Source organism: Triturus cristatus, chromosome 2_2 (assembly GCF_964204655.1).
Source record: "Triturus cristatus chromosome 2_2, aTriCri1.1, whole genome shotgun sequence".
Taxonomy (NCBI): domain Eukaryota; kingdom Metazoa; phylum Chordata; class Amphibia; order Caudata; family Salamandridae; genus Triturus; species Triturus cristatus.
The window spans coordinates 456347609-456358256 of NC_140582.1; the positions used below are offsets into that span (position 1 = coordinate 456347609).

Consider the following 10648-nt stretch of genomic DNA (forward strand, 5'->3'; position numbering starts at 1 on the left):
CTCCTTTTGTCTCCCTTAAAGGGGAGAGCCTGGTCTAAAAGATATTTCAGGCTTAAAGACAAGGAGTGCGTGTGGGTCAATTGGAATACTGTCGAAAATGATGTGACTCAAAAGCAATTTATTGCAATGGAATATTACAATGACAAGAAGGGTGTCAAAGTGTCTGACATAAAGAAGGGTGATTGGATTGCAGTTAAGAGGTACGGAATTGTTACCAAGGGTGAAAGCAAGTTTTCTAAACCTGTACAATTAAAAACTGTAAAAGTAATATTCTCATTTTAGCTGATGTTTCTGCTTGGAGTGTAGGGAATGTCTCCAAATATTGTGCTCCTCAACTGATTACGAGTGACTAATGTTTGGTTCTTTTCACTATTTTATCCCCCGATTTATTTCCTCTTTTTTCTAATTTTTTCTTCTGGTAGTCCATGTATTGTTAGGAATTGACAAATTGTTTATTATGTGTAAAGGGGGAAGATGTGTAGAATTGTCTTAGCTTTCTAGGATGGAATTTAGAACTTGGTGAGGGTGGAATGTTGTTCTTCAAGGAAAGGGATGTTGGAACTCAGGAGCTGGGAGAACAAGCTGGGCAACTTGGAGGTAGCCGTGAATGTAACATAGATCAAAAAAAGATTACATTCCTTTTCACTTTGATGTCAGAGTGGATCCTTACAGTGTGAAAACAATGGCGAACAACGGCGGACCAGGTAACCGCACTTCCCTGCTGTGTTCCCTTTGTAATTATATCCACAGGTAATCCAAATCAGTGTGCACATGCAACTCCTGCACCTGCCGTTGTTGGGTGCCAGCTGCTAGGCAGAGAAAGAACTAAAGCAAAGTTGGAGTGGTGCACTACTCAGAAGGAATTTCTCAATAATCATATAGGCTTGTTTTGTTGTGTTAATAATTCCTTTATTCTCAATGTCATCCGGCAGTAAAATGTTCCAGTCAACGCGTTTCGTTCATTTGAAAATGAACTTCTTCAGGGCAATGGATGGTGTGTGATCGGTTGAGGTCAGATCCCCAAAGGTTGTCTCATGAGCGAAGTGGAGGTTACCATAGTGCGGCAAGCACTGCGTCCATTTCTGGAGGCGACAGCAACTGAAACTTTCATCACAGTAGAAACTGCTGACACCCGAGTGGCTCCCCCTGATAGATTATATGAAATTGTATTTTTAATAGAAGGTGATATACAACGTGTTGTTAAAGGGATTTTTGGGGAAAATCTAACTTCTTCGCATGACATCTTGTTAGCTGAGGCAGACTGGCCCCTGCCTTTTGTTTTAGACGCTTCACAGGGGGAGGAGGTAATCCTCCCTAGTTTTTCACACAACTTAGCCACGGAGCAAGCAATGGCTTTTACGACAGAGCGGGCTTTGGTGCTTGCACCGGCTCTGTACAGTACTCAGGTGGGCTGGGATAAAACCTCTCCGCCTCATGAGATACCATTGCAGTCAATACCACAGCCACAACCCCAATATCCTCTCCGGTGGGAAGCTAAAGCTCCCGTTTCTGAACTTCTTGAACAATTAGAGTATCAAGGAGTGATTGAGACATGTGTGTCACTGATGAATAACCCTCTTTTTACAGTAACCAAACCAGATGGGTCATACCGCTTAGTTTTGGATTACCGATATTTGAACTCTCATTGTCATAACTGTGCGGATCAGAATACCCATAGCTCAGGACTTGTAGACAGTCTTGTGCGTGAAAAATATAAAACTACACTTGACATTTCCAATGGCTTTTTTAGCCACAATCTGTCCTCTATAAGTAGTCAATGGACAGCATTCACCCTGGGAGGTAAACAAAAACAATTTACAAGATTGGCCATGGGCTACAAAAACAGCCCGGGCGTTTTTGCCGCACGTGTTGTCTCTCTGTTAGACCACATAGACCCTGATGCGTACTCGTACGTTGATGATATTTATCTCACGGACGACTAATTATGGCTGCATCTTTGTCGTGTGGACTGTATCATAGTTTTGTTTGTGGACAGCGGTTACAAATTTAACTTTGCAAAATCACACATTGCAGAGTAACAAGTGCTGTTCCTAGGCTATGACCTCAATAATGAAGGTAGAGGCCTGGCGCCTCACTTCTTGGAGAAATGCGCACGTTTGCGCTCTCCTACAACCTTGAAGAAATTGCAATCTTTGCTGTGTTTTTTAAACTTCGGAAGAACTTACATTCCCGATTATGCCCAGCATATCAAGCCGCTGTATGCCTTGATACAACCTACCTTTACAAAAGCATGCTGGCTTCCGGAACAATCTGCTATTCTGCAATCCTTGAAGTCTGATCTTCTTGAATCTAAATACTTGTTAACGCGTGATAACCACACAAACCTGGTGATAAGAATTATGCCAGGGGCAGTGGATTTCACCTACTTGACATTTAATGAAGGTGACACAGTACCTATTGCTTACAAGTCACATTTGTACAGTTCGGCTGAACTGCGTTTTTCAACTGTTGAAAATGTATTGACTGCAGTTTAGATGACGATCCTGAAGGAACGTAACTGGCGCAAGGAAAATGCATGTTGGTTATAACACCATATCCTGCTCTTGAAGCTGTGACAAAAGCCAGTGTACTAAACTCAAATGCTTTGCATCCGCGTTGGATACAATGGGCTACTTCGTTGACATCATCTGATGTAACCTATATCTTTGACTCCTCATTGAAAACTCAGGAGTTCTTACAGTATGAGTTTGTTCATCCTGCTCCTCTGTCAATGCGCCCGCTCGAGGACTACCATTGTGTCATTTATACCGACGGTTCAGCGCAACCGGCGACCAGATCTAAACATTCTTATTCTGCAGCATGCGCTATCGTGGCAGGTACCATAGTGAGCGGTGAGTTCAAGTCCAGTGTCGTGCACACGCAGGTACTAGGGGAATGTACCGCCCAGTTAGTGGAGCTGCGTGCTCTGGTGCTAGCACTGGAGTTTGCTGACCCTACTGTGACTACCTTGATTGTAAGTGACTCTTACTACTGTGTTCAGTCTTTTAATGACAACTTATTTTTTTGGTCACCGACTGACTATCGAGATTCTAAAGGCAGCGCAATGAAGCATAAAATGCTTTGGGTTCGAGTCGCAGAGCTTAAAGAACGTCTGCCTCTCACACAAGTAATTCATACTCTTGGCCACCAGCACGGAGGAGTACATGCGGTCGGTAACAGTTTGGCTGATGAAGCAGCTAAAACAGCAGTAGCCACATATTCTGTTGCAGCAGTTACAAGATTCATGACTAAGATTGATTGATGATGACATCTTGGCAGCTATAGCTGCTACAGAGAAGGGAAGTAAGTACCCACAGGGTTTCCCTTCGAAATACTCATCATTTAAGTCCCAATAAAGTTCCCTATGTGAGAATTATTGACGTTGGTGACAGGTTGATTCCAAACGAGGACCGCAGACTAGCATTGATAGCAGCCGCGCACGAAGGCATGGCCTCGGCACATGCAGGCATTTCGGCGACTGTCTCTATCTTACAGCAACTTTACTGGTGGCGTGGGTTATATAAACAAACCCGTAATTATGTGCTTTCTTGTGACATTTGTCAGCAGATTAAACCTTCAATGGCAGCACGACCGCCACAAACACAGCTGTACATTTCTAATAAACCATTCAATTGTGTGTATTTAGATCACTGCAGTCTGTTTTCTTCAGATACTGCGTATAAATTTATCTTGGTTGCAGTTTCTTTGGGTTTGGCCACAACGCAGTGCTGACGCACAAATTGTCATCAGGGATTTGTGTGTCTTTATTCGAATTTTTGCATGTGGCACCTTTCATTCTTACCAAGGTCCCGCGTTCGCCACTAAGGCGTACAAGGATGCCATGAGGTCTTTGGGGGTGCAAGTCAAATTTTCATCTCCATACAGGCCTGCAGGCAATTCAGTTGTGGAGCGAATGAACCATGACTTAAAGCAATCCTTGACAGCTAGAGTTATAGGTTCTGGCAGGAACTGGTTCGCCCATTTGTATAGCGTACAATGTGCACTAAATAATCTCCCTAGAAGATCTCTGGGTGGGCGGACCCCATACAAAATGCTCTTTGGCATGAAAATGTTTGCCCCGGACCTTGATGGTCTAGACATGGCGGTGACAGCCGCAACCTTTGACGTCGATAATCATTCTGATGTGTTACAGAAACTACAAGAGACTCGAGACGGTCTTGCAAAGAAACATTTACCCTCCGCCGCTGAAGAGGCTCTGCAGATTCCAGTAGTCGGCTGGCTACCCAAGATCGGAGACCTGGGATCTGGTCTGTGAGAAGGTGGAGAACAAGAAAGAGTTTGGCCCCTCTTATCATGCACCTGTCCCAGTGCTTGGCGTGAAGGGTACTCGTGCAGTCATTTTACCACCGCTTCCTGGTCGCAAAGATACCAGATACATCTCAGTGGACAACGTCAAACTACAACGCCTGGCCGATACTACATAGTATGACACCTGCTGCTTCCTGCAAAAACAACAGTTGATGGACAGAATGCAGAACAATGCCATACATTCACCCCAGTAGAGATCTGGGCCTAAATTCATCATTTTTTTGCTCACCATGCCATTCCAGTTTGAACCCAGCCATATGCAAATCAGTCTTGACCCTGTGCCTCATGGGAACAGTCCAGCCCGAACTGCCAAGCCAGGTCCTTCCTGGACTGGAAACAAGCATCCTAGGACTGGTTTCGGGGTTTCACCCCTCTTCAGCCAGGATAGCTTGATTCCAGTAGCCTGGAGAGCACGGGACCCACGTCTGGACATACCCTTCCCACTCGGGTGACAAATGCAAAAACAACAGTTGATGGACAGATTGCAGAACAATGTCATACATTCACCCCAGTACAGAGATCTGGGCCTAAATCCACCTGCTGCTTCCTGTCCAACAATATCAAGGAATACAGTTTTGGCAAATTCCAACAACATCACACCTGACACTGCCATAGAGATGACCGCTGTTACAGATCCTTTGCTAAACCCTCCGGCTTGTAGTCTTTTTTGAAGAAACTGAATATGCGTATCCCACTAAGGAGTCATTGCCTGGTTCACAAGACAACACCCTTAACCAGTCAAGTTTTTCTTTTTTTTTTTTTTACACTAACTCCACATCATCAAGTCCCCCATCCAAATGTTCTGTTTTTGTCACCTGGTTTAAAAGAAATTATTTGGTTCCTCCTTGGACATACATTTGGGTGGTGGTCATTGCCATTTTTTTGTTCATGTTGATTGGATTTGTGACGTTTTTCTTCTTTTTAATAAATGGTCACTACCTCACTGAACGCTCTGCAGTAAAAGTAATTGATGGAACTTTAACGCCGCACTCCTCATCTAACATCATGAAAAGAGACCAGACTTTTGTCAACATCACTGCCTGGCCAGTTACGGATGGAATAGTGTGGGATGCAGTAAACTTCCAAATTCATGGCCCCACCGAGGTGGTTAATGTTCCAAATGTACTTCATGTTTCTATGGGGGATGTAGTGAAACATAACATACGCTCTGATGATTGGGACGTACGAGCCGTTCAATCTTTATTTTCTGATTAAAAGTATTATGCTGCATTTGATGCTGAGGATTTGTATTTAAATACTGCAAATTATGCTGATTAATTTTGCTTCCAGCATTATGGCCGTCATTACCTGCATAAAGCTAATACATTTAGAAATGTTTTAATTACACACAATGGGACCATTGCCCGGCTCCCATTGGAGGCAGTTCGAAAACTCTTTTGAAAAAATGTGTATATTTCACTGATTTCAATAAATCCAATCCGGATTCATTTCTTTTAAATTGAATACTACGTCCAATTCTAAAGTCATGCTCACCCACACTAAATTGGTGTATTCCAAATTCTTTATTAATCAACTGGCAGTGGGTGGCTATGAGCTGTGGAAGGATACAGTAGATCTTAAGTCTGTTTGGGGTTCTAAATTCTGGCAGGTACAAGGCTCTGAAGCTTTGCTTCGTGCGTGCCTTATCCCAAAACAAATCCTATTTTTGAATAGTTCGATGTATCAAACAACCTGTTTAGGTTTAGCCACTGCGAAACAAATGAATGTACCTAAAATACCTACACTGGCTCCTTATGAGAACTGGATTAATCATACTGATTTGGCCATTGATGATTTACAATTGTTGCTTACCAATAATACTTTTAATATCTCTAGCCTGGACACCCAGGGTTGGTTGGTTTGGCAAACAAGTTCAGATTCTTGCCAGCGCCGTTTTCTAGGCAAGGCCCCAGGATACATTCAGGATAGACCTGATCCACGTTTTTCTGACTCCCATACGGGTACTACCTATTCAGTAGGAAAATGATGTCAAAATTGGTTGCAACACTTGACCCTTACGTCAGTTAAACGCTATTTGTCATTGTTGTCAAGTGACGTTAACTTGACAGATTTTATAAAAGGGCCTGCTGGTCCTAGATCAAAAAGATGTATTTATGCCACTTACAAGGAAATCTGGAAGCTGTCCCATATTGAAGCTGCTTTGCGTCTAAGGGCAATAGACCAAGCTAATTGAGAAAAAGTGCTTGCTGTTGTTGATAATAGTATTAACACTCTTTCTTCCTGTATTTACACATTATGAAAAATGAAATGAAAAAAGCATTTATAAAGCGCATGGCTACCCTAAGGCCTCCCAGCGCTAAGAACCAATACAGCAGAAGAGCAGCCTGATTAGACAGTTGGAAAGAGATGCGTCTTCAAAAGTCTCCGAAAGGGAAGATATTCCTCCTCCAGACGGATAGAGTCTGGGAGGGTGTTCCACGCCTTGGAGGCAACATGGGAGAAACAGCGGCCTCCACTTCTGGATCTGAAAATTCTAGGAACCATGGCCAGGCGTTTATTTCCAGAACGAAGGGACCTTCTAGGACAGTATGGGGAAACTATCCTACGAAGGATTAGTGAACCCTTAGCAGCCATGATCTTGTGCATAACACAGAGGGCCTTGAATTTGATCCTTTCTGCAATAGGAAGCCAATGCAGCTGTCTAATTGCTCCTCTCGGTGATTCTCTCCGCGGAATTTGCAGGAGAATTCTTGCCGCACAGTTCTGGACCTTCTGAAGTATGCTTATTGTGGCTTGAGGGACTCCCAAAAAGAGGGCAGTAGCATAATCCAGACGCGACAGAATTAATGCTTGGAAAAGCAGTTTTTTCGCATGAAACGGGAGAAGAGGCAGGATCTTTCGCGCTGTTTTCAGTATCCCGAAACAGCACCCAGCTACCTTTTTAGCCTGTATCTTCATGTCTAGTTTGGCATCCAGCCACACTCCTAAGCTCTTAATATGATTTTTAGGAGTAGGCGGGTTTCCCATACAACTGGGCCATGCCAGAAGCAGGTTTGGGGTCAAATGCCTACCCAACAGCATAAGATCTGTTTTTGCTCCATTTAACTGAAGGCAGGACTGTTTCATCCAGACTGATATTTCCTCAAGACATCTAGAGAGATTACTTCCCGGCTGTCCTGGGTCTTTGAGGGAGACTATCAACTGGGTGTCGTCGGCATACGTGACAATTTGTATGCCAAACACCTCCACTATTTTAGCTAAAGGACTCATATAAATATTAAAAAGAGTGGGGCTTAATGAAGAGCCTTGAGACACTCCACTCTTCAACGGCACATTCTTGGAAGTCACGTTATCCTCAAAAACCTGGAATGTGCGTCCTTCCAAAAAGGAAACTATCCATCTCAGTGCGGTTCCGGTCACCCCCATCTCATGACACCTAGAGATAAGGATTCGATGGTTAACGGTATCTAAAGCCGCACTAAGATCAAGGAGGATTATTGCAGCTGATCCTCATGAGTCCATGATTTTTCTTGCCTCCTCCACTACCGCAATCAGGGCCGTTTCAGTGCCCTGAAGAGATCTAAAGCCGGTCTGTGTCAGAAACAGTCATGCTCCTCCAAATAGGAGGAGCGAATAGTGTTGATATATTTCTCCGCTATTTTGGCTATTCCCGGGAGCAGGGAAATTGGTCGGTAGTTGGCCATTACTTCCGGGTCTGATCCTGGCTTTTTCAGCAGGGCCTTCACCATCGCTTCCTTCCACAGTGAAGGAACCCTACCTGCTGCCAGTGAGGAATTAATAAGTGTTGCGATGATGGGGGCTACTTCTAGGGCAACCTTACACAACACCGTGGGGGGTGCCTGATCTTTAGGTGAGCCCGATTTAAGTTTGTTAAGTAAAGAGACCACTTTGTCAGAGTCCAGGGGCAGAAAAGATTCCAAACTCCGTTCTAGAAGGTCTCTTTGTTCTTCCATCTGAGGATCATAGGCGGAGTTATCCACTGCTGGAAAGGCTGAGTAAATCGCCTGTACTTTATCCTGGAAGAACTCTGCTATATTATTACAGCGTCCTTGTAAGTCAGTAGGACTCGCTGTGGTGCATGGAGGGGTAATCAAGATTTTAAAACATTTTTAAATTTCTCTTAGGATATTAGGTGCTGATAACATTTTTGCCTCATAGTACTTGGATTGTGTTTTGATAATCTCTACTTTATACAGTTTTAGCGCCTCGCGATAGACTTTCTTTTTCTCAAGTGAAAAATCTTTCCTCCACTGTCTCTCAAGTTGCTTACAGTTCAGTTTTTGCTCTCTGAGCTCCGTGGTATACCATGCAACTTTTTTAGGACCCTTTTTTATGTCCCTGAGTTTTATAGGGGCTAGCACGTCCAGTGTATTTTTAATCCAGTGATTAAATTGCACGTTTGCCAATTCAGGGTCGACTTCTAGTCGGGGGCAAGTTTCTTTGAGAATAGCGGCCCATTTCTCCATAGGAATATTTGACCAGCTCCTGTTCAAAATTCTAGTGTGGTTTTCCACCTTCCTGCTCGTGGAGGACGACCAGGAGAATGAAATTAGGTGGTGGTCAGTCCAAGGAAGCGGGTGGGGATCCTCCACCCGGATGTGAGTGTTGGTAAAAATCGGATCCAGCAGATGTCCCTTGACATTAGACAATATTGTTTCATCTGTTGTGGATATTGTTCATGATGAAGTGTCTGTTTTGTATCACGTTCAAAATCAATTGCGTTCAATTATGCAGTTTGCATGGACATTGCAAACTTTGAAGATGGGGAAAGTTCCATGGGATTACATGAACACGTCATTGTTATTTACGCCATTTAACTTGACAGATAAACAACAGTTTATGTCCATGAAGGATTCCACATACACTTTGTTACATATTGAAAAAATAGAACCTTTGCCATTTTCTGTTGCTGAAACTAATTCAACAGTGTGGCTCATCCATGGGGTAATAACTCTGCCATTTTCCTTGTTTAAATTTAGTTTATGTATGAAACATTATCCCTTGAGCCGCTATGAACCTTTAGGTAGTGCATTTTTTTCACGAGGTGTAGCCTTTACCATTCACATACAGATGCTTACGGGATGACAAAGAGGTGTACCTCACTGGGGAATCATGTGATTCCTTGGCTGATCATTCTCTTGTGTGTAAGAATATACAATTGCATGGTGCATGTAATTTAACAGCACCAAATTTGGCGTGTGTTTTGAAGGGTCATCCAGTACCAGCTATTACACCTACGTTTAGCCTGCTAGCAAACTGTAGCTATTAGCTAAATAATGAAGATTGCTGTGGCATGCTTAATGGCATCCGTTATATTGTATAGTCTCACAACATGTGGTTTGCTGTAAAAATGTGCTTTTTCCACACCCACATGGGAGGCTTGTCATCTCGATTTGGCCTTCCATTCCGACCTTGAAGGCAGAGTTCAACAAATTGAGCAGAATAAGAGCATTATTGTCCCAAAAAGAAGTTGCTCTCACATCTGCCCATGAGACATTCGTCCTTCACGTGGCTAACACCCGTACAGAGGTACATGCGCTTGTTAATACCAATCTCCCACTACATTTCGGTGCATTAATTCACACTATCTTCAGTGCTTCTAACACTACAGGCATTGCCCATTTTTTTCTCTGGCCTTGTGACCTCTTTTCAAACTATATTTGGTGTGATACCAGCATTTATCCATTCTTTTTTTTCCAGCGTCTTCGGTGGATTGCCGTTATTACTTGCCCTATCCGCTGGGATTCTGCTGTTAATTTGCTTACTCCGAAACGGATGCTTCTCCTGTGGCACCAACCATCCGAGACCGGCTGCTGCTGCTTTATAGTCGTATGCTTGAATGCTACAGTACTTTACCACTGGCCACTCTGAGTGTGGCTTATGGATTATCTTTTCGTTTTGGTTATTTCACTTGCGTGCAACCAGTCTTCCACTGCCTGGAATTTTCGTTTGAATGGGCATTGGATCTTTGCCTCTCCAATACGGTGTCTCCTGCCCCGGATTATGACCTGCTAATGAGGCCTCTAGTGGCGCATGAGCTGGAATGTTCTGGTGTTGGGATTATGGCCTGCGCTGCTGCGCTTGGAGTTTTAGCGGAATGGGATGTCTGTGCAGCTGCACATGATTTCCTAAAACAAAGTTCTCTTGAGGAACACGCAAGTTGTCCACTGATGGTGCGAGAAGCTCCCATTGTTGATGAACATGTATGTTCATTTTCTTTGCTAGAATGGATGGCTACTCTCTTTTCTGACAATATCAATGACTTCCTCTTGGAGACTGTTGGAACATATTGCTCATACACCTTAATAGATTAAGCTGGATGAGTTCCATCATCTGC

The 10648-nt window shown here is 43.6% G+C and overlaps 1 long non-coding RNA gene across 1 annotated transcript in view; it reads left to right on the top strand.

Annotated features, from left to right (window-relative positions):
- Positions 1–10227, top strand: part of LOC146862350 (uncharacterized) — a 196599-nt gene extending 186372 nt beyond the window's left edge. The window contains exon 3 of the long non-coding RNA XR_014978425.1: positions 10012–10227. This is a non-coding gene — a long non-coding RNA (uncharacterized LOC146862350). The remainder of the gene's footprint in view (positions 1–10011) is intronic.
- The last annotated feature ends 421 nt before the right edge of the window (positions 10228–10648 follow it).